At 35.7% G+C, this 21,333-nt stretch overlaps 1 long non-coding RNA gene across 3 annotated transcripts; it reads right to left on the bottom strand.

The window, feature by feature from the left end:
* Positions 1 to 3,936: 3,936 nt before the first annotated feature.
* On the bottom strand, positions 3,937 to 10,062 carry LOC114868693 (uncharacterized). 3 transcript variants are annotated; one of them, XR_008696531.1, is made up of 5 exons: positions 9,160 to 10,062; positions 7,719 to 7,742; positions 6,917 to 6,947; positions 5,792 to 5,828; positions 3,937 to 4,645 (listed from the first exon to the last, which is right to left on the bottom strand). It is a non-coding gene; the product is annotated as an uncharacterized LOC114868693 (long non-coding RNA). The 3 variants fall into 3 exon arrangements; XR_008696532.1 differs by lacking the exon at positions 9,160 to 10,062 and adding an exon at positions 8,331 to 9,153; XR_003788056.3 differs by lacking the exon at positions 9,160 to 10,062 and adding an exon at positions 8,179 to 8,324 and having other exon boundaries at positions 7,719 to 7,749.
* Between the last annotated feature and the right edge of the window lie 11,271 nt (positions 10,063 to 21,333).

Genomic DNA, 21,333 nt, shown 5'->3' with positions numbered 1-21,333 from the left:
ATACTCACTGAGTGTTAAATTGCATCTATTCAGAAGCTGCTGCAAACTTAGAGAGGTGGCTTCAGGTTCATGCAACAACAGGTTGAGTGGTTTGAGCTTTTTCTTTGCGTCTTCCACTTGCTGAGATTTAATGCCTTCCACAGGTCTTGTTATCATTGTCTTAGCAGCAGGTGGTCTGGGAAACTGAAATCTGCAACCTGAGCCGAAACTCTTGAAACAGCTCTTGGAGTGGTTTTTGCTATGCATCTGCACCTCTGTGACCTTCTTGTAAAGTTCAGGCTGTGTATGAGGATCAGGCAGCTGCGCTGTGATGTACTTGGACACAAAGTCACACACGGTTTTATCATCATCCTCCTCAAACACAGGTGCACCTTCCACCCATATGAGACAGTGAATGTGTGGACTTCCACGATGTTGAAATTCAACTCTGTAAAACCAGTCAACAATTCTGCCAAGAGGTTCAGCAGGAGACAAGAGCAGATCTCTGAATAAAGCCTCCACACGTTTGTCAAACATGCGCATCGCTGTCACTGGATTGCTTTTCAGGATGTCAGTCTTTGCTGCCCAGTCCAACTCCTCAAAGTTGACTTCCTCACCCTGCTGCCGTTTTATTGCCTCAATCACTTCAGGCCAACGCATTTCAGCTGCAGAAAATGTACAGAAGAACGTTGGAGTGCCCAACTGTCTGATCATTGCAAAGAGGTCTCTGGTTGTTTTCTCCCAGTACGCTGGTGTTCCTCTCAATGGCTGCATAAATCTGACGGCATCTTTGTTTCTGATTAACTTTTCCACCTCTCTCTTATTGCGCAACATTGCTGAGGTAATTTTCCGCCCATCCTTTGTTAGAGGTTTTCCTTTCCGTAACTGTATGGTCATGCTTGATGTGGCCAAGTGTATTTCAGTCACAAACTGTGCAAAGAATAAATAATTTGTATCTCTGGCAAAGCGCTCATCAATAGAGAAAAGCCTGGATTTGAAATATTTGCTTGGAGATAGTTTGATGCGTCTCTTTTCATCAAGTGTATTCAGACCTGTAGGAAACTGAGCAGGGAACGCCATGGCTTCTAGCTTAGGAGTTTTGAAAAAGCTAACTGGGCTGTTTCCTTCAGCAGGTGCTACACAGTAAATCCCTTCACTAAAACATAATATCTCATCTGCAATATCTGGAGGCTGAAGGCACGATTCTAGAGCAAAGCCACCATTGGGCATGTCACCATCCTGTTCATTTATCTGCTCCTCTGGTTTGTCATCATGAGACATCATGTCTAGATTTTTTTGCAAATCAGATGAATTTTCTTTGCCATAATGTACGTTATTCTCAAACTCATCAATCTCCATCAGATCATCTTCATCATAGTCCCCCTCCATTTCCTCATCTGAATCACCATCACCTACTTCAGGAAGTGTTGGGTCACACAGCTCTGCCTCATCTCTGATAGTTACATTCTCATACTGTGGGTGGATCAGTTTTAGTTTATGTAGAGCTCTCACAAGTCTCGACCAGTTCACAGTCTGGAATAACTGATGGCCTCTGTAACACAGTCGTCTCTTAAGTTTTACTCTCATAACCTGAGACTCGCTTCTTAGTCTGGGTAAAGCATCAACTGTTTCCTGAACCTCTGAAGGAACACACACAACGTTGCCACGTATTGCTGCCTGTCTGCCTTAAGGAAGAGGAATGATCTTAGCAAAGGGAATGCATTTGGCTACAAGATGTCTCTCCAATATGTTAAGACCAGACAGCTCAGGTGGAATTTCAGCAAGCTCCAGATTGTTTGCCACAGCAAGAGGGGCCAAGGCTCCATCTTTCAGATAGTTGTGACAGGTGTAACAGAGCCACTCTTTTCGTCGTTCATTAGGGACCGTGCACTGCTGACTTCTGCACTCATCATCACAGACATGTACATACTTTCCTTTTATACATTCTTCTACAACATCTGGATTTTTAAAATAATTTGACCTTATGCAGGGTCGTACTTGATTTGGGAATGATGCTTTGTGGCAGACTGTGCACACATAAGTGGGACCGTTTTTTATTTGAGTCTTGAATAATAATATTGCCTTTCTGATCAAAGAGTTCTCAGTTTCATGCATTTGTCTACTTGTTCGTCTGTACTTTCTTTTTATTTGCATTGCACATCTCATGTTATGAATTAATCTAAAGGCAAGGTTGCTTCTATACTTTTCGTGCATCAAACGTTTCATGACCTGTTTTTGTTTAAATCTAAACACTGGTTCATTTCTGTAACGTTGTGTTAAGTAAGATTTCTGTTTGTCCTTAAACCTACTGTCCTCTCGGTATCGGCACTTGATATAAAGTTTCTGTTTGTCCTTGAAACCTCTGTCCTCTCTGTAGCGTTTTTTTATGTACTGTTTCTTATTATCTTTGAAGCCACTTTCCTCTCTGTAGCGGGATTTGCAATACAGTTTTTGTTTGTCCTTAAATCCGCTGTCCTCTCTGTAGCGGGTGCTAATGTACTGCTTTCTTTGTCTGAATTTATTGTCTTGTTTGTACCGTTCATTTAATCTTTCCCTTCTCTTAAGTTTGTAATTATCGGTTTGATGTTTGCTCTGCGATTTATGTCTATCTGAGGACTGCACTATTCTCCTTTTAAATTTCCGTCTTTTATTTTTGTCACATTTCAACAACTTCATCACATTTTGATACTTTGCATCCTCCAATCCACTACTGTGATCATTGTCATCCACTGTACTAGACAATGCAGCAATGTTTCCAGTTGAGACATGCTGTGAAACATCAGAAAGGTCATGGACATCAACAACATCAATCATAGATGTCAGAACGTGATCATTATCTTCTTTATTAAGTATTACAGGAGATGATGAAGGACCAACTTCAGCTGTACTGCTTGTGCCTTCAACTGCATCCAAGAGGTTGTGTATGCTGTTAAACTCCAGAGGTGTCAGTTCATATACACCTGAGAATGGTGTGCCTAAAATCTCATGACACCTTAGAAGCCTGTCAATCATGTCACTGAGGCGTGTAAAAGTTAGCATCACAGATGTACCTGAGCGGCACACACTCTCACGTGGCAAACCATCGGCTCTCCTAGAGTGAGGATCAAAGAAACCGTATCTGCCTGACCTGCTTCTGAACACTGCAATACATAACTCGCTTATCATGAGCAAAGCGTACTGCACATCTGTCAATAAACAGCTGAGTCCTACCTGTAGTTCTAGAAAGGAACTTGCAGATCCATCCAAAGGTTTTTTCAGTCTGCCATAGGTGGCAAGCCGCTTGGTCACTTTGTACACATGTTGTCGTGCAGGTACTCTTGTGGGCAGCTCATCAACACACAAGTGAATGCTTTTAGGGAACCTTTTTCTGGTTTTTCTGTACATTGTATTACCCTTATCCAGAACATGGTCAAGGTCTGCACTGGTAACATGATCATTCTCATGAAAGAAGGCAAGAAAAACAAGAGAGTTGCAGGTACACTGGCTGTTTCTGGAATATCCATATTTAATAGAAGCTTGACTGTGTGATGCAAGCACACATATGGGATCCTGACCTGACTCACCTAGATAGTCAACATGAGATGGACCTGCTCCCTTCACATGGCCATGTGACACCTGTGGCAACAATTCAGCTTGGCAGTGACTTCTTTTGTCAGCGATGTCATCACACGTGCTCTGTTTACCTGCATCATCATGGCACACACTGCTCTCGCTGATGCTGCTACTGACGTCTCCAGACAAATCCAGCTTTCTCCACCTTACCTTAGCAGACTGTGATCTCTTCGACTTTCTCGGCATGTTCAGATACGTTGATTTTCAGATGCTTAGACAATTTGTTTTTAACAAGTTTTTTATTCACTCTTACTTTAGGCACAACACAGTAAATACAATTATTATTATTATTATTATTATATTATTTGCTTTTGTAATATATATTATAAAAAACAATCAATGGTCTTTATTAAGTGTTTATGAAAATATGTTTAATTAGTACACAATTGACAAGTTAAAATGTTCAGTTCTTGTCAAAGGATAATACTACAAGAAAACAAACAAATGTATCTTGAACAGGTAGTTTATGGAATTTATATTTAAACACTTTTTTGTGAATAAGTATTACAAGTATTTACAATCTGGTGAAATAACTTCACACTTCAAGTATTTACAAATATAATAGACTTATACTATGATACTTAACTTATACTAAATATTTGCTCCTTTGCTTAAATCAATACACTTACAACCTTCTTCCTTTCAACTTTCAGCAAGTTCTTCTTCAGGCTTCAGAGGGTGATCACTTACCTCTATCAGCAAGTTCTCTCAATTCTCACTTAATTCTCAGATCAATTCTCAGTTCAATTCCCAGCTCAATTCTCAGTTCAATTCTCAAGCGTTCAAACCTCCGTTCACATCTAAACGAATCTTAAGTCTGGGGCCTCACAGGGCGCACATTTCCCTGAAAAGGCGAAAAGTCTGGGGCCTCACAGGGCGCACATTTCCCTGAAAAGGCGAAAAGTCTCAGGCCTCCCGGGGCGCACCTTCCCAATTGGCGAAAAGTCCAGGAACAGGTTTCAATAGAAAAGTCACTTCAAAGTTGTCTTTGCAGTCGTTATTTAGTCACATATAACAATACAAATGACAAACAGGAGGAGACAGCGCCTATGTACTAAAAAGATACATTGATACAAGAGTAGTAGTAGTAGTAGTAGTCGTCGTATAAAAAAAAAGAGTAAGTTGTTGGACAAAAAATCCCAGGACAGGATACACCCAACCTGCAAAGACGAAAAATAAATTGTTCTGTGCATATTATACAGCAACACATACAATATAATTGTGCATATTATACAGCAAATCATATTCCTATTTCACAGAAATTTTGCAAAAGTGCCAATATCAAATTTGTGAAGCATCATTCTATATATTCTATATTATATTTAGACTTATGTCAATGATTAAATTCTAATAATTCTAATAGTTATATACCCAGGCAGTATTTGTGGGAGCAATTTGTGAAACTTGGTTTTATTTATTTTTTATATTTATTATTATTATCTTTATTATGAAATTATTATTATAAAAGACCACTCACATACTGTTTTAAAATGGGCACAGGTTAATACTTCTAAGTATTAGAGGCATACCGTAAACATACGATGGGCCATGTAAAAAACATAACACCTTATTACTAATCCTTAGCTAGTTGTCTCAACATAACCTTCAATATACGTACACTACCATACTTGGTGGACTTACCATGAAGAACAAGTTCGTTGAATAGGAGTCAGCACAATTTCCCGGCAGACAAAACCATGGGCACAAAAAAAAGAGTGAAACATAATGAATTATTAGTTGTGCAGTACTAAAGGACAATTTTAAATAAAACTGTTATTTGAAGTAACTAACTCTTCTAATTCTTTGTGACTTAATTGTCTATTTTACTCAAAAATAACTCTAAATGATATTCCCTGTGAATCTAGTCACTGCATGATGCTTTGTTTTAACACCGTAATCACATGTGACCTCTCTCTTTTAACTCTCACCGCTTCACTGTGCACCTAGTTGATCATCACATATGATCAGGTTTGTATTTCCCTAGTATGTTATGAGTAAGTGTTAGTTCATATCCTATGCTACGGCCAAATAAATTACTGAGTTTACTTTTATAATGCATCTATAGAGCAGGAAATTCATATTTGATCTGACCTTCCATTTTATGAGTGATTATAAGAATTACTACTCTTACTGTGTAACGTAAGAAACAATAAAATCACATTTTTTCTCCCTCTTCCTAGAAGTTGTTGTGCAAGTTTACCAACAAAGTGTAGACTGGATGCTTCTTTCTTCTGAGTCTAAAAAATAAAAATAAAGACAAATTAGTGTCATTATTTACAAAAAATGAATTAATCTTGTTTTCAGTTAAAGAAAAATTACATGCGCAAAAGTTCACTTCAGACTATTATATTGTCAACAAGTACTGTATGTATAATGAAGTGATTTTTTTACATACAGAACAATTTTGTACATAACATCTAAATGCATATGTAATTTATGCGATTTAATGCACTTCATGTAAGCAAACTGTGGTCTTAACAGTGTATTAAAGTTTTACGTAAAAATACAATGTTTAGGTACAGTACATACACTGCAGTGCTGTAGTGTTGAAGCATCTACATTTGAAAAACAAAGACACTGACAGCAGCCAAGTATAAAAGCAATAATAAGCAATTTCTAATGTCTTCTGTCATTGACAAGAATTGCTTGACGTCTTTCGAGTATTACAGGACTGTGCGACTGTATGACATAGTTCTCCCATTGGTTAAGTTTAAAAACAAATCAAGTGGGCATTCATAAGAAATTGGTTCTTTGAAATGGTTTAGGAATAAGGTTTAGCATTATTATGCACCACTATATGACCAAACAACAAAATACGAAATCATAAGCTTCAATACCCAACATCACAGTAATTGTGGACTTACCATAAAGACAAGGTTGTTGAGGGGGAGTTAACACAATTTCAGTTTTTTTTCATAACTAACTCTTCTGTTTCTATATGAGTCAATTACAGTAGATTGCCACATGTGACCTTTCTTTATCTCTAACCTGTTCACTGTCCACCTGGTTGATGCAGATTTGTATTTCACTAGTATGTTATTAGTAAGTGTCAGCTCACATCTTACGCTGAAGCCAATTTGTTATTTATGAGTTTACTGTTGTAATGCATCAGAGAGGGGGATATGCAAATTTGATTAGACTTTTATTTTTATATCACAGAGTGATATTAATTACTACTTTTACTGTACAACATAACTGTCTTTTACATATTCAAAAATGTACACTACCTTTCAGGGTAGTAAGGGACCAGTTGCCACAATGACAACAATAAACAACGTAATTATAATAATTTCACTATATCCTAGAGGCCGCTATGAAAGCTTACCAACGATGTGTAGAGCGTAATTCTTCTGAGTCTAAAAAGTAAAAATAAAGAGGAAAATATTATAATAGTATAACATTTTATAATAAGCATATAAAGTCTTATTGTCTAGTAAGGAAAAATCACGTGCTGAAAAGTTCACTTCAGACTATTGTATGATGAACTGTACATATAATGAAGAATGTTCCAACAGAATTAACTTGATCTTTTACATACAAAACAATCTTGTTATAGCTAACCGTTTTTCCATCATTAACACTGTGAAACAGCATTAGTAATATCTTTTATTCTTATAATGGAGGCGTACTGTGGTTTCTCAATATGCATACTTTCTGTATAAGTCATCAGCAAATCTCTCTTTCTTGTCATTTACTGACTTCTAATAAATGAAGATAGTTATATGGTATATGTGTATTTGAGTGTCAATAGGTTTGGTGAAATTTAGTTTGATCAACTTATTTTTGTTGTTTTATTTATTATCTTACACCACATGTGCCTAACTATAATAACATACCACTTACAACTTAACTGTATGTTAAAATAGGCACAGGTCCTTTCTGAGTAATAAATTATGAAAATATAAGACAGGCCATATAAAAAACATTTGACCTTTCATTTTTTTTGTCACAGAGTCATAATAATAATTACCTGTACTACATTTACTGTATAACCTAATTGTCCTGTCAGTTATTAAAAATGTGGCAACTGAGACAGGTTGCCTCAATAACACCCAATAACATTAGAACAAGAAACAATAAAATTAGATTATTTTTACTATATTATAGTGGCTGTTGTGCAAGCTTACCAACGAGGTGTAGACTGGATGCAACTGTAGTCTAAAAAGTAAGAGAGAAATTAATGTAACAATTTATACAAAATCTTATTGTCAATCAAAGCAAACATACAGAACAATCTTATACATAAAAACAAAATGTCTTTCTAATTTACGTCAGTTACTGCACATCATGTTAGCAAATGTGATGTTAATATGTTCACTTTTTTACACAATGAAGACAGTGTTTAGCTACAATACAGACATTGTGGTACTGTGTTGCATCTACATGACACAGAGGAGCCAAGTATAAAGACAACAATAGGCAATTCCTAGTGTCTCATGCCATTAAATAGAGTCTCACTGGTTATAAAAAACTGTTTTTAAAAATGCTTTAGGAATAATACTTATTATTTACGTATTACCTCTATAAACAACATAATATGTAAAAATAACTTTCAATACACTTACACTACAATAATTGTTGACTTACCATGAAGAACGAGGTAGTTGAGAGGAGGGTCAACACAATTTACCCACAGACAAACATGGGACAAAAAGAGAGAAAAATAAAAGGAGTTGTGTACAACTAATTGACAATTGTATTGCATTATTTTTAATAACCAACTTTTATAATTTTTTTACTTTTTTAACATTGTTAATATTCGACATTTCGACGTCATCAGCCAAAGGCCAAACATGGTTGCAACAGACACACCGTCCTTAATGTTAACTGTTCCACAGATGCCACTTTGTTTCTGCATTTTCCTGCAAGTGGTTAAAGCAGCTACATCAAATGTATCTTACTCACTTATAATTCTGTATAACAAAAAAGTACTTCATATAAAAAATAATTCATATTGAGATATAACAATATATTACAATTCTTGTTGCAGCACTATAAACAATTATTTAAATCTTAATTGTGCATGTGTATATGTCTCTTGTGTGTGTCGATAGTCTGTGTCTACTAGAAGTATGACCTGTCAGTTAAACTGTTTCTGAGCTTAGTCATCTACTGCAGCTGCGCCGTTGTCATGGAGACAAAAGGCGGGAAAAGTGAGGCTTATACTGTTTCGTAAAAGCAGCTTCACCCCTGCAAAGCTGCTGAGTTCCAGCAACACTAATATAACTCAATTTTATAATCGCCAAGGCATCTTAATGTTCCAATTAGGACTATGAAGTACACAGAGCGCCAGTGGACGTTGAATAAAACAACAGCCAAATACATAATTCACGTCAGTTACTGCAACTTCATGTTAGAATACTATGCTAATGTTAGCATCGCGGCTAACATATTAGCCAAAAATATAATCTTGATTATAGCTGATGAAAAGCCACAAAATAGTATCTACCAGTAGCTTTATAACTGCTTAACCTAGCAAATCATTCTAACCTACCTTTACTTTTACAAACAGTACATTTTGTGTGTTAATTGTATAACTGAAAGCCGACGGCAAAAAGGCCAACTTACCTCAATGGAACCAGTGCCGAATGTAACGGAAGCGAACGTCCGGTGTTACGTAAGCCAATGTGGCGTTTACATGCACTCGGATATTTGATTGTTAAGTGAAGAGACAAGAAACAGTCATTTCATAGTCACAGTTGACATAGTTAAATATCTCCTATTTCTCTGTATGTGCGTAAAAAACAGGATAAAACTAACAACAAAATTATAGCAACTGTGCATACAAGGTAATAAGTAAATTAAAAAAAAAGAATCTTAAGTGCACTCAGCGTTTTCTAATAAAGCAAATAAATTGAATACAATGCTTTTTTTAAAGTATTTGGAGGGAGGGAGTGTATGGGGTTATTTAAAAACTGTAAAACAGTCCTCATTAATTAGTCATAATTAACTAGTCAAGATATTAAAGGTAGTTATTTGGCTTGATGTTTTAATTTTGAAAGGATTTAGAGGTGTGTGCTTAATTACTAAATAATCCAACAGTGAAATTAACTAATCAGTACTATACGTACTCTGAGCATCAGGAGTTTGACATGTCAATCAAACTGTTTCAGTTGATGTCCTCATTGAGATGAAGGGTGGGAAAATCATTAGTTTAAGGACAAAAGATTGTGGTCACACTCTAAAATTTAAAATGTCAGTCCTTCTGCATTTCTCCCAGACAGCTGTCAGATATTACTATTAGAGTCTATACTAAATAGTCTTAATAACTAGTCTGAAGCAGAAATTTTGCTAATAGCACTAATAAATTGAATTTGTGCTTTTATTTTGAAAGGATTAAGGGAGGGAGGGAGTTTTTGTTTCTTTGCTAAACTGTAAAATAGTCTTAGAAATTACTTTGAAAGGATTCGGGGTAGTACAAGTGCCAAGTTACAAAACTTAAAAATAGTCTAATTAAGTAGTCATAATTACTCAATCGAATGCATACATATTTTTATATAAAAACTAATCATTTTGATTTCTGCTTTTATTTTGAAATGATTTAGAGGAAGAGACAGTATAATGAACCAAAGAGTAATATGGTAATATATAGACAATCATAAAAAAGCTGGCTAGCTTTTAAATTTGAAAGGATTTGAAGAAGTGTTTGTAGTCAAATGCTTAACAGTGTAATAGTTTAATACTTAGTCATAATTAACCAGTCAGAAGCAAAAATCTTGCCACTTAAAGTAATAAATTACATTGTGCTTTTATTTTGAAAGGATGTCATGTCTGAGTGATTACTAAACTAAATAGGCATTGTCAATGGTCAAATAATCAGTTAAATAGTCATACATATTATTCAAAATCAAAAATAGCCCTATTAACAAAAAAAAAATAGATAAAGCCCTTTCAGAATAAAAGCACCATAATAAGTGTGTGTGCGTGTGTGTGGATATTTGCTGAACTGCAAAACAGTCTCATTACCGATCTGTAACTATTCAGTCAGAACCACAAATTTTCCTGTAAATCAAATAAATTGCATTGGTGCTTTTATTTTGAAAGGATTTAGAGGAAATGTGTGGGGGTAATAGCGTAACTGTCAATTAGTCTTTAAATAATCATGATTACCCATTCAAAGGCAAAAATAGTGCAGAAAAGCTAATAATTGGCATTGGTGCTTTTATTTTGAAAGGATGTAGAGGAAGCATGTGTGGGTAATTACTAAACTGTTAATCTATCTTTAAATAGTCATAATTACCCATCTAAAAGCAGAAATATTGCTATTAAAGCTAATTATTTGGCTTGGTGCTTTTATTTTGAAAGGATTAAGAGGAAGTGTGTGCTTAATTACTACACAATCCAATATTGTAGTTAAGTAATCAATAATAAGCATGGAACTGCTCTGTACACAGAGCATCAGCAGTTTTGACCTGTCAGTCAAATCTGCAGCTGCGCCGTCGCCATGGAGACGAAAGGCGGGAAAATCAGGCTCACTCTGCTCTGTAAAAGCAGAGTTTCACCCTGTATAAACGGGCTTGTTCCAGCTAAACCATGATAGTTATCACAAAAATTATTTCATTTTACGAGTCCCAAGGCTTCAATGAGCAAATGGTGTGAATTTTATATTTGAGGATAAAAGCTTGTAGCCACAGTGGCAATTTCAAAATATGTCTCCTCTGTTTTTCTCCTCAGACGTCTGCCGAAAATTATCATTAGAGTCTATGGGAGAATTTCGGGATCTCTCTGCGCTTTGAGGTTGATAGCGACTAAAGTATAGGTCTGAGGGTATATCCAGACACATCATTAGAAAGAAGACAAGTATGACTACGATTTAGTGAAGTAATTATGTTGATAGAGTAAAAATTGTGGCTGTAGTGACAAGTTAGAGACAGAAGTTCTGTCTTAAAATAGCGCACCTTCTCACTGTAGCTGTGACATCACGCACTCTAGCAGACGCAATACACACTAATGGAAAAGCTGAAAATTTAACAAAAACCACACGATATTTAAACGCTCACAAGTCGAAAACTATAAAAGATACGAGGACGCTGATTTACACGGAGAACGTTGAAAGATGATAGACGCTTTTGACGTTAAAATGAAGTTTCTACGCCAAAGTATGACGATGATAGACGCTGATGAAAAGAGGGAAGTTGACAGAAAGTTGAACGATGATTCCCATAGACGACCATTATAAAAAAAACGACGGAAAACGTTGAATAACGTTAAAAGTTGAAAAGCTGAAAACGTGAAAAGTAATAGCCTGCATCGTCTAACGATGACGCACGTTTAGAACGTTGAACGATGATTCTGCGATGAAGCGTTGAGAAGTAGATAGCGACCGAAAAACGGGGCGAAATAAGAATAATAACTAGAAAAAGTAATTTCTCGAGAAATTACGTGGGAGAGCTGATCTGCTGCCGCAACGATGACAAGCGCTGATTAAGCTGCTGACGTCAAAAAGTTGACTACATCCAAAAGTTGACTACGGCAAAACGATGAAAACGAGGAAACGATGACAAAGATTAAAACGATGACAAAAGATGGCGATTAAAAACATGATGATTAAAAAGATGACCAAGGTCATACTAAGACAAGATTAAAATATGACAATGACTCAAAAGTTGACCAAGATAAAAAGATGTCAAAGATTAAAAAGTTGACCAGAGTGCATTGTTGACAATCATAAATAAGCTCACTATCTTTTTGATTTGAAGAAAGTATTTGTAAATAATTACCTAACTGTGTAATAGTTTTATAACTATTAAAAATTTACCAGTCAGAAACAAAAATCTTGCCATTTAAGATAATAAATTACATTGGTGCTTTTATTTTGAAAGGATTTAGAGGTTGTGTGTGAGTGATTACTAAATTATAAAATAGTCATTAGATAGTCATAATTTATCATTCAATAGAAACAATAGCCCTATTAAAGCAAAAGATTTAGATTTAGCCCTTTCAGAATAAAAGCACCCTAATAAGTTTGAGTGGCTATTTACTGAACTCTAAAGTAGTCTCATTAACGATTGGTTAGTATTCAGAACCACAAACTTTCTAATCAATCTTGCCATTAAAGTAAAAAATTGTAATTGGTGCTTTTATTTTGAAAGGATTTAGAGGAAATGTGTGGGGGTAATAGCGTAACTGTCAACTAGTCTTTAAATAATCATAATTACCCATTCAAAGGCAAAAACAGTGCAGTTAAAGCTAATAATTGGCATTGGTGCTTTTATTTTGAAAGGATGTAGAGGAAGCATGTGTGGGTAATTACTAAACTGTTAATCTATATTTAAATAGTCATAATTACCCATCTAAAAGCAGAAATATTGCTATTAAAGCTAATTATTTGGCTTGGTGCTTTTATTTTGAAAGGATTTAGAGGAAGTGTGTGCTTAATTACTACACAATCCAATAGTGTAGTTGAGTAATCAGTAACAAGCATGGAACTGCTGTCTACACTGAGCATCAGAAGTTTGACCTGTCAGTGAAATCTGCAGCTGCGCTGTCGCCATGGAGACGAAAGGCGGGAAAATCAGGCTCACTCTGCTCTGTAAAAGCAGAGTTTCACCCTGTATAAACAGGCTTGTTTCAGCTAAACCATGATAGTTATCACAAAAATTATTTCATTTTACGAGTCCCAAGGCTTCAATGAGCAAATGGTGTGAATTTTATGTTTAAGGACAAAAGCTTGTAGCCACAGTGGCAATTTCAAAATATGTCTCCTCTGTTTTTCTCCTCAGACGTCTGCCAAAAATTATCATTAGAGTCAATGGGAGAATTTCAGGATCTCTCTGCACTTTGAGGTCGATAGCGACTAAAGTATAGGTCTGAGGGTATATCCAGACACATCATTAGAAAGAAGACAAGTATGACTACGATTTAGTGAAGTAATTACGTTGATAGAGTAAAAATTGTGGCTGTAGTGACGAGTTAGAGACAGAAGTTCTGTCTTAAAAAAGCGCACCTTCTCACTGTAGCTGTGACATCACGCACTCTAACTGACCCAATACACACTAATGGAAAAGCTGAAAATTTAACAAAAACCACACGATATTTAAACGCTCACAAGTTGAAAACTATAAAAGATACGAGGACGCTGATTTACACGGAGAACGATGAAAGATGATAGATGATTTTGACGTTGAAATGACGTTTCTACGCCAAAGTATGACGATGATAGACGCTGATGAAAAGAGTGAAGTTGACAGAAAGTTGAACGATGATTCCCATGGACGACCATTATAAAAAAACGACGAAAAACGTTGAATAACGTTAAAAGTTTAAAAGCTGAAAACGTGAAAAGTAATAGCCTGCATCGTCTAACGATGACGCACGTTTAGAACGTTGAACGATGATTCTACGATGAAGCGTTGAGAAGTAGATAGCGACCGAAAAACGGGGCGAAATAATAAGAATAACTAGAAAAAGTAATTTCTCGAGAAATTACGTGGGAGAGCTGATCTGCTGCCGCAACGATGACAAACGCTGATTAAGCTGCTGACGTCAAAAAGTTGACTACGGCAAAACGATGAAAACGATGAAAACGAGAAAACGTTGACAAAGATTAAAACGATGACAAAAGATGGCGATTAAAAAAATGATGATTAAAAATATGACCAAGGTCATACTATGACAATATTAAAGAGATGACAATGATTCAAAAGTTGACCACGGTTAAAAGATGTCAAAGATTAAAAAGTTGACCAAGGTGCATTGTTGACAATCATAAATAAGCTGACTATCTTTTTGATTTGAAGAAAGTATTTGTAAATAATTACCTAACTGTGTAATAGTTTAATAACTAGTAGAAATTTACCAGTCAGAAACAAAAATCTTGCCATTTAAGGTAATAAATTACATTGGTGCTTTTATTTTGAAAGGATTTAGAGGTTGTGTGTGGGCGATTACTAAACTATAAAATAGTCATTAGATAGTCATAATTTATCATTCAATAGCAAGAATAGCCCTATTAAAGCAAAAGATTTAGATTTAGCCCTTTCAGAATAAAAGCACCCTAATAAGTTTGAGTGGCTATTTACTGAACTCTAAAGTAGTCCCATTAACGATTGGTAAGTATTCAGAACCACAAATTTTTTAATCAATCTTGCCATTAAAGGTAATAAATTGTAATTGGTGCTTTTATTTTGAAAGGATTTAGAGGAAATGTGTGGGGGTAATAGCGTAACTGTCAATTAGTCTTTAATTACCATATATACCCATTCAAAGGCAAAAACAGTGCAGTTAAAGCTAATAATTGGCATTGGTGCTTTTATTTTGAAAGGATGTAGAGGAAGCACGTGTGGGTAATTACTAAACTGTTAATCTATCTTTAAATAGTCATAATTACCCATCTAAAAGTTGAAATATTGCTATTAAAGCTAATTATTTGGCTTGGTGCTTTTATTTTGAAAGGATTTAGAGGAAGTGTGTGCTTAATTACTACACAATCCAATAGTGTAGTTGAGTAATCAGTAATAAGCATGGAACTGCTGTCTACACTGAGCATCAGCAGTTTGACCTGTCAGTGAAATCTGCAGCTGCGCCGTCGCCATGGAGACGAAAGGCGGGAAAATCAGGCTCACTCTGCTCTGTAAAAGCAGAGTTTCACCCTGTATAAACAGGCTTGTTCCAGCTAAACCATGATAGTTATCACAAAAATTATTTCATTTTACGAGTCCCAAGGCTTCAATGAGCAAATGGTGTGAATTTTATGTTTAAGGACAAAAGCTTGTAGCCACAGTGGCAATTTCAAAATATGTCTCCTCTGTTTTTCTCCCCAGACGTCTGCCGAAAATTATCATTAGAGTCTATGGGAGAATTTCGGGATCTCTCTGCGCTTTGAGGTTGATAGCGACTAAAGTATAGGTCTGAGGGTATATCCAGACACATCATTAGAAAGAAGACAAGTATGACTACGATTTAGTGAAGTAATTATGTTGATAGAGTAAAAATTGTGGCTGTAGTGACGAGTTAGAGACAGAAGTTCTGTCTTAAAAAAGCGCACCTTCTCACTGTAGCTGTGACATCACGCACTCTAACATGAGCCAATACACACTAATGGAAAAGCTGAAAATTTAACAAAAACCACACGATATTTAAACGCTCACAAGTCGAAAACTATAAAAGATACGAGGACGCTGATTTACACGGAGAACGTTGAAAGATGATAGACGCTTTTGACGTTAAAATGACGTTTCTACGCCAAAGTATGACGATGATAGACGCTGATGAAAAGAGGGAAGTTGACAGAAAGTTGAACGATGATTCCCATAGACGACCATTATAAAAAAAACGACGGAAAACGTTGAATAATGTTAAAAGTTGAAAAGCTGAAAACGTGAAAAGTAATAGCCTGCATCGTCTAACGATGACGCACGTTTAGAACGTTGAACGATGATTCTGCGATGAAGCGTTGAGAAGTAGATAGCGACCGAAAAACGGGGCGAAATAATAAGAATAATAATAAAGAGCGAAGATATCAATAGTGTGAGAGCTGTTCAGCTCTCCCACTAACTAGAAAAAGTAATTTCTCGAGAAATTACGTGGGAGAGCTGATCTGCTGCCCCAACGATGACAAACGCTGATTAAGCTGCTGACGTCAAAAAGTTGACTACGGCAAAACGATGAAAACGATGAAAACGAGAAAACGTTGACAAAGATTAAAACGATGACAAAAGATGGCGATTAAAAAGATGATGATTAAAAAGATGACCAAGGTCATACTATGACAATATTAAAGAGATGACAATGATTCAAAAGTTGACCAAGGTTAAAAGATGTCAAAGATTAAAAAGTTGACCAAGGTGCATTGTTGACAATCATAAATAAGCTGACTATCTTTTTGATTTGAAGAAAGTATTTGTAAATAATTACCTAACTGTGTAATATTTTAATAACTAGTAGAAATTTACCAGTCAGAAACAAAAATCTTGCCATTTAAGGTAATAAATTACATTGGTGCTTTTATTTTGAAAGGATTTAGAGGTTGTGTGTGGGCGATTACTAAACTATAAAATAGTCATTAGATAGTCATAATTTATCATTCAATAGCAAGAATAGCCCTATTAAAGCAAAAGATTTAGATTTAGCCCTTTCAGAATAAAAGCACCCTAATAAGTTTGAGTGGCTATTTACTGAACTCTAAAGTAGTCCCATTAACGATTGGTAAGTATTCAGAACCACAAATTTTTTAATCAATCTTGCCATTAAAGGTAATAAATTGTAATTGGTGCTTTTATTTTGAAAGGATTTAGAGGAAATGTGTGGGGGTAATAGCGTAACTGTCAATTAGTCTTTAATTACCCATTCAAAGGCAAAAACAGTGCAGTTAAAGCTAATAATTGGCATTGGTGCTTTTATTTTGAAAGGATGTAGAGGAAGCACGTGTGGGTAATTACTAAACTGTTAATCTATCTTTAAATAGTCATAATTACCCATCTAAAAGTTGAAATATTGCTATTAAAGCTAATTATTTGGCTTGGTGCTTTTATTTTGAAAGGATTTAGAGGAAGTGTGTGCTTAATTACTACACAATCCAATAGTGTAGTTGAGTAATCAGTAATAAGCATGGAACTGCTGTCTACACTGAGCATCAGCAGTTTGACCTGTCAGTGAAATCTGCAGCTGCGCCGTCGCCATGGAGACGAAAGGCGGGAAAATCAGGCTCACTCTGCTCTGTAAAAGCAGAGTTTCACCCTGTATAAACAGGCTTGTTCCAGCTAAACCATGATAGTTATCACAAAAATTATTTCATTTTACGAGTCCCAAGGCTTCAATGAGCAAATGGTGTGAATTTTATGTTTAAGGACAAAAGCTTGTAGCCACAGTGGCAATTTCAAAATATGTCTCCTCTGTTTTTCTCCCCAGACGTCTGCCGAAAATTATCATTAGAGTCTATGGGAGAATTTCGGGATCTCTCTGCGCTTTGAGGTTGATAGCGACTAAAGTATAGGTCTGAGGGTATATCCAGACACATCATTAGAAAGAAGACAAGTATGACTACGATTTAGTGAAGTACTTATGTTGATAGAGTAAAAATTGTGGCTGTAGTGACGAGTTAGAGACAGAAGTTCTGTCTTAAAAAAGCGCACCTTCTCACTGTAGCTGTGACATCACGCACTCTAACAGAGCCAATACACACTAATGGAAAAGCTGAAAATTTAACAAAAACCACACGATATTTAAACGCTCACAAGTCGAAAACTATAAAAGATACGAGGACGCTGATTTACACGGAGAACGTTGAAAGATGATAGACGCTTTTGACGTTAAAATGACGTTTCTACGCCAAAGTATGACGATGATAGACGCTGATGAAAAGAGGGAAGTTGACAGAAAGTTGAACGATGATTCCCATAGACGACCATTATAAAAAAACGACGGAAAACGTTGAATAACGTTAAAAGTTGAAAAGCTGAAAACGTGAAAAGTAATAGCCTGCATCGTCTAACGATGACGCACGTTTAGAACGTTGAACGATGATTCTGCGATGAAGCGTTGAGAAGTAGATAGCGACCGAAAAACGGGGCGAAATAATAAGAATAACTAGAAAAAGTAATTTCTCGAGAAATTACGTGGGAGAGCTGATCTGCTGCCGCAACGATGACAAACGCTGATTAAGCTGCTGACGTCAAAAAGTTGACTACGTTCAAAAGTTGACTACAGCAAAACGATGAAAACGATGAAAACGAGAAAACGTTGACAAAGATTAAAACGATGACAAAAGATGGCGATTAAAAAGATGATGATTAAAAAGATGACCATGGTCATACTATGACAATATTAAAGAGATGACAATGATTCAACAGTTGACCAATGTTAAAAGATGTCAAAGATTAAAAGTAGACCAAGGTGCATTGTTGACAATCATAAATAAGCTGACTATCTTTTTGATTTGAAGAAAGTATTTGTAAAGCATTACCTAACTGTGTAATAGTTTAATAACAAGTAGAAATTTACCAGTCAGAAACAAAAATCTTGCCATTTAAGGTAATGAATTACATTGGTGTTTTTATTTTGAAAGGATTTAGAGGTTGTGTGTGGGCAATTACTAAACTATAAAATAGTCATTAGATAGTCATAATTTATCATTCGATAGCAAGAATAGCCCTATTAAAGCAAAAGATTTAGATTTAGCCCTTTCAGAATAAAAGCACCCTAATAAGTTTGAGTGGCTATTTACTGAACTCTAAAGTAGTCTCATTAACGATTGGTAAGTATGCAGAACCACAAACCTTCTAATCAATCTTGCCATTAAAGGTAATAAATTGTAATTGGTGCTTTTATTTTGAAAGGATTTAGAGGAAATGTGTGGGGGTAATAGCGTAACTGTCAATTAGTCTTTAATTACCCATTCAAAGGCAAAAACAGTGCAGTTAAAGCTAATAATTGGCATTGGTGCTTTTATTTTGAAAGGATGTAGAGGAAGCACGTGTGGGTAATTACTAAACTGTTAATCTATCTTTAAATAGTCATAATTACCCATCTAAAAGTTGAAATATTGCTATTAAAGCTAATTATTTGGCTTGGTGCTTTTATTTTGAAAGGATTTAGAGGAAGTGTGTGCTTAATTACTACACAATCCAATAGTGTAGTTGACTAATCAGTAATAAGCATGGAACTGCTGTCTACACTGAGCATCAGGAGTTTGACCTGTCAGTGAAATCTGCAGCTGCGCCGTCGCCATGGAGACGAAAGGCGGGAAAATCAGGCTCACTCTGCTCTGTAAAAGCAGAGTTTCACCCTGTATAAACAGGCTTGTTCCAGCTAAACCATGATAGTTATCACAAAAATTATTTCATTTTACGAGTCCCAAGGCTTCAATGAGCAAATGGTGTGAATTTTATGTTTGAGGATAAAAGCTTGTAGCCACAGTGGCAATTTCAAAATATGTCTCCTCTGTTTTTCTCCCCAGACGTCTGCCAAAAATTATCATTAGAGTCTATGGGAGAATTTCAGGATCTCTCTGCGCTTTGAGGTTGATAGCGACTAAAGTATAGGTCTGAGGGTATATCCAGACACATCATTAGAAAGAAGACAAGTATGACTACGATTTAGTGAAGTAATTACGTTGATAGAGTAAAAATTGTGGCTGTAGTGACGAGTTAGAGACAGACGTTCTGTCTTAAAAAAGTGCACCTTCTCACTGTAGCTGTGACATCACGCACTCTAACTGACCCAATAGACACTAATGGAAAAGCTGAAAATTTAACAAAAACCACACCAAATTTAAACGCTCACAAGTCAAAAACTATAAAAGATACGAGGACGCTGATTTACACAGAGAACGCTGAAAGATGATAGACGCTTTTGACGTTGAAATGACGTTTCTACGCCAAAGTATGACGATGACAGAAGCTGACGAAAAGAGGCAAGTTGACAAAAAGTTGAACGATGATTCCCATAGACGACCATTATAAAAAAACGACGGAAAACGTTGAATAACGTTAAAAGTTGAAAAGCTGAAAACGTGAAAAGTAATAGCCTGCATCGTCTAACGATGACGCACGTTTAGAACGTTGAACGATGATTCTACGATGAAGCGTTGAGAAGTAGATAGCGACCGAAAAACGGGGCGAAATAATAAGAATAATAATAATAACTAGAAAAAGTAATTTCTCGAGAAATTACGTGGGAGAGCTGATCTGCTGCCGCAACGATGACAAACGCTGATTAAGCTGCTGACGTCAAAAAGTTGACTACGGCAAAAGTTGACTACGGCAAAACGATGAAAACGAGAAAACGTTGACAAAGATTAAAACGATGACAAAAGATGGCGATTAAAAAGATGATGATTAAAAAGATGACCAAGGTCATACTATGACAATATTAAAGAGATGACAATGATTCAAAAGTTGACCAAGGTTAAAAGATGTCAAAGATTAAAAGGTTGACCAAGGTGCATTGTTGACAATCATAAATAAGCTGACTATCTTTTTGATTTGAAGAAAGTATTTGTAAATAATTACCTAACTGTGTAATAGTTTAATAACTAGTAGAAATTTACCAGTCAGAAACAAAAATCTTGCCATTTAAGGTAATAAATTACATTGGTGCTTTTATTTTGAAAGGATTTAGAGGTTGTGTGTGGGCGATTACTAAACTATAAAATAGTCATTAGATAGTCATAATTTATCATTCAATAGCAAGAATAGCCCTATTAAAGCAAAAGATTTAGATTTAGCCCTTTCAGAATAAAAGCACCCTAATAAGTTTGAGTGGCTATTTACTGAACTCTAAAGTAGTCTCATTAACGATTGGTTAGTATTCAGAACCACAAACTTTCTAATCAATCTTGCCATTAAAGGTATTAAATTGTAATTGGTGCTTTTATTTTGAAAGGATTTAGAGGAAATGTGTGGGGGTAATAGCGTAACTGTCAATTAGTCTTTAATAATCATAATTACCCATTCAAAGGCAAAAACAGTGCAGTTAAAGCTAATAATGGCATTGGTGCTTTTATTTTGAAAGGATGTGGAGGAAGCATGTGTGGGTAATTACTAAACTGTTAATCTATCTTTAAATAGTCATAATTACCCATCTAAAAGTAGAAATATTGCTATTAAAGCTAATTATTTGGCTTGGTGCTTTTACTTTGAAAGGATTTAGAGGAAGTGTGTGCTTAATTACTACACAATCCAATATTGTAGTTGAGTAATCAATAATAAGCATGGAACTGCTGTCTACACTGAGCATCAGCAGTTTGACCTGTCAGTCAAATCTGCAGCTGCGCCGTCGCCATGGAGACGAAAGGCGGGAAAA

This window comes from Betta splendens, chromosome 13 (genome assembly GCF_900634795.4).
Source record: "Betta splendens chromosome 13, fBetSpl5.4, whole genome shotgun sequence".
NCBI lineage: Eukaryota > Metazoa > Chordata > Actinopteri > Anabantiformes > Osphronemidae > Betta > Betta splendens.
Note: the sequence above shows the minus strand (reverse complement) of the source record. Positions and strands in the feature narration are given on the sequence as shown.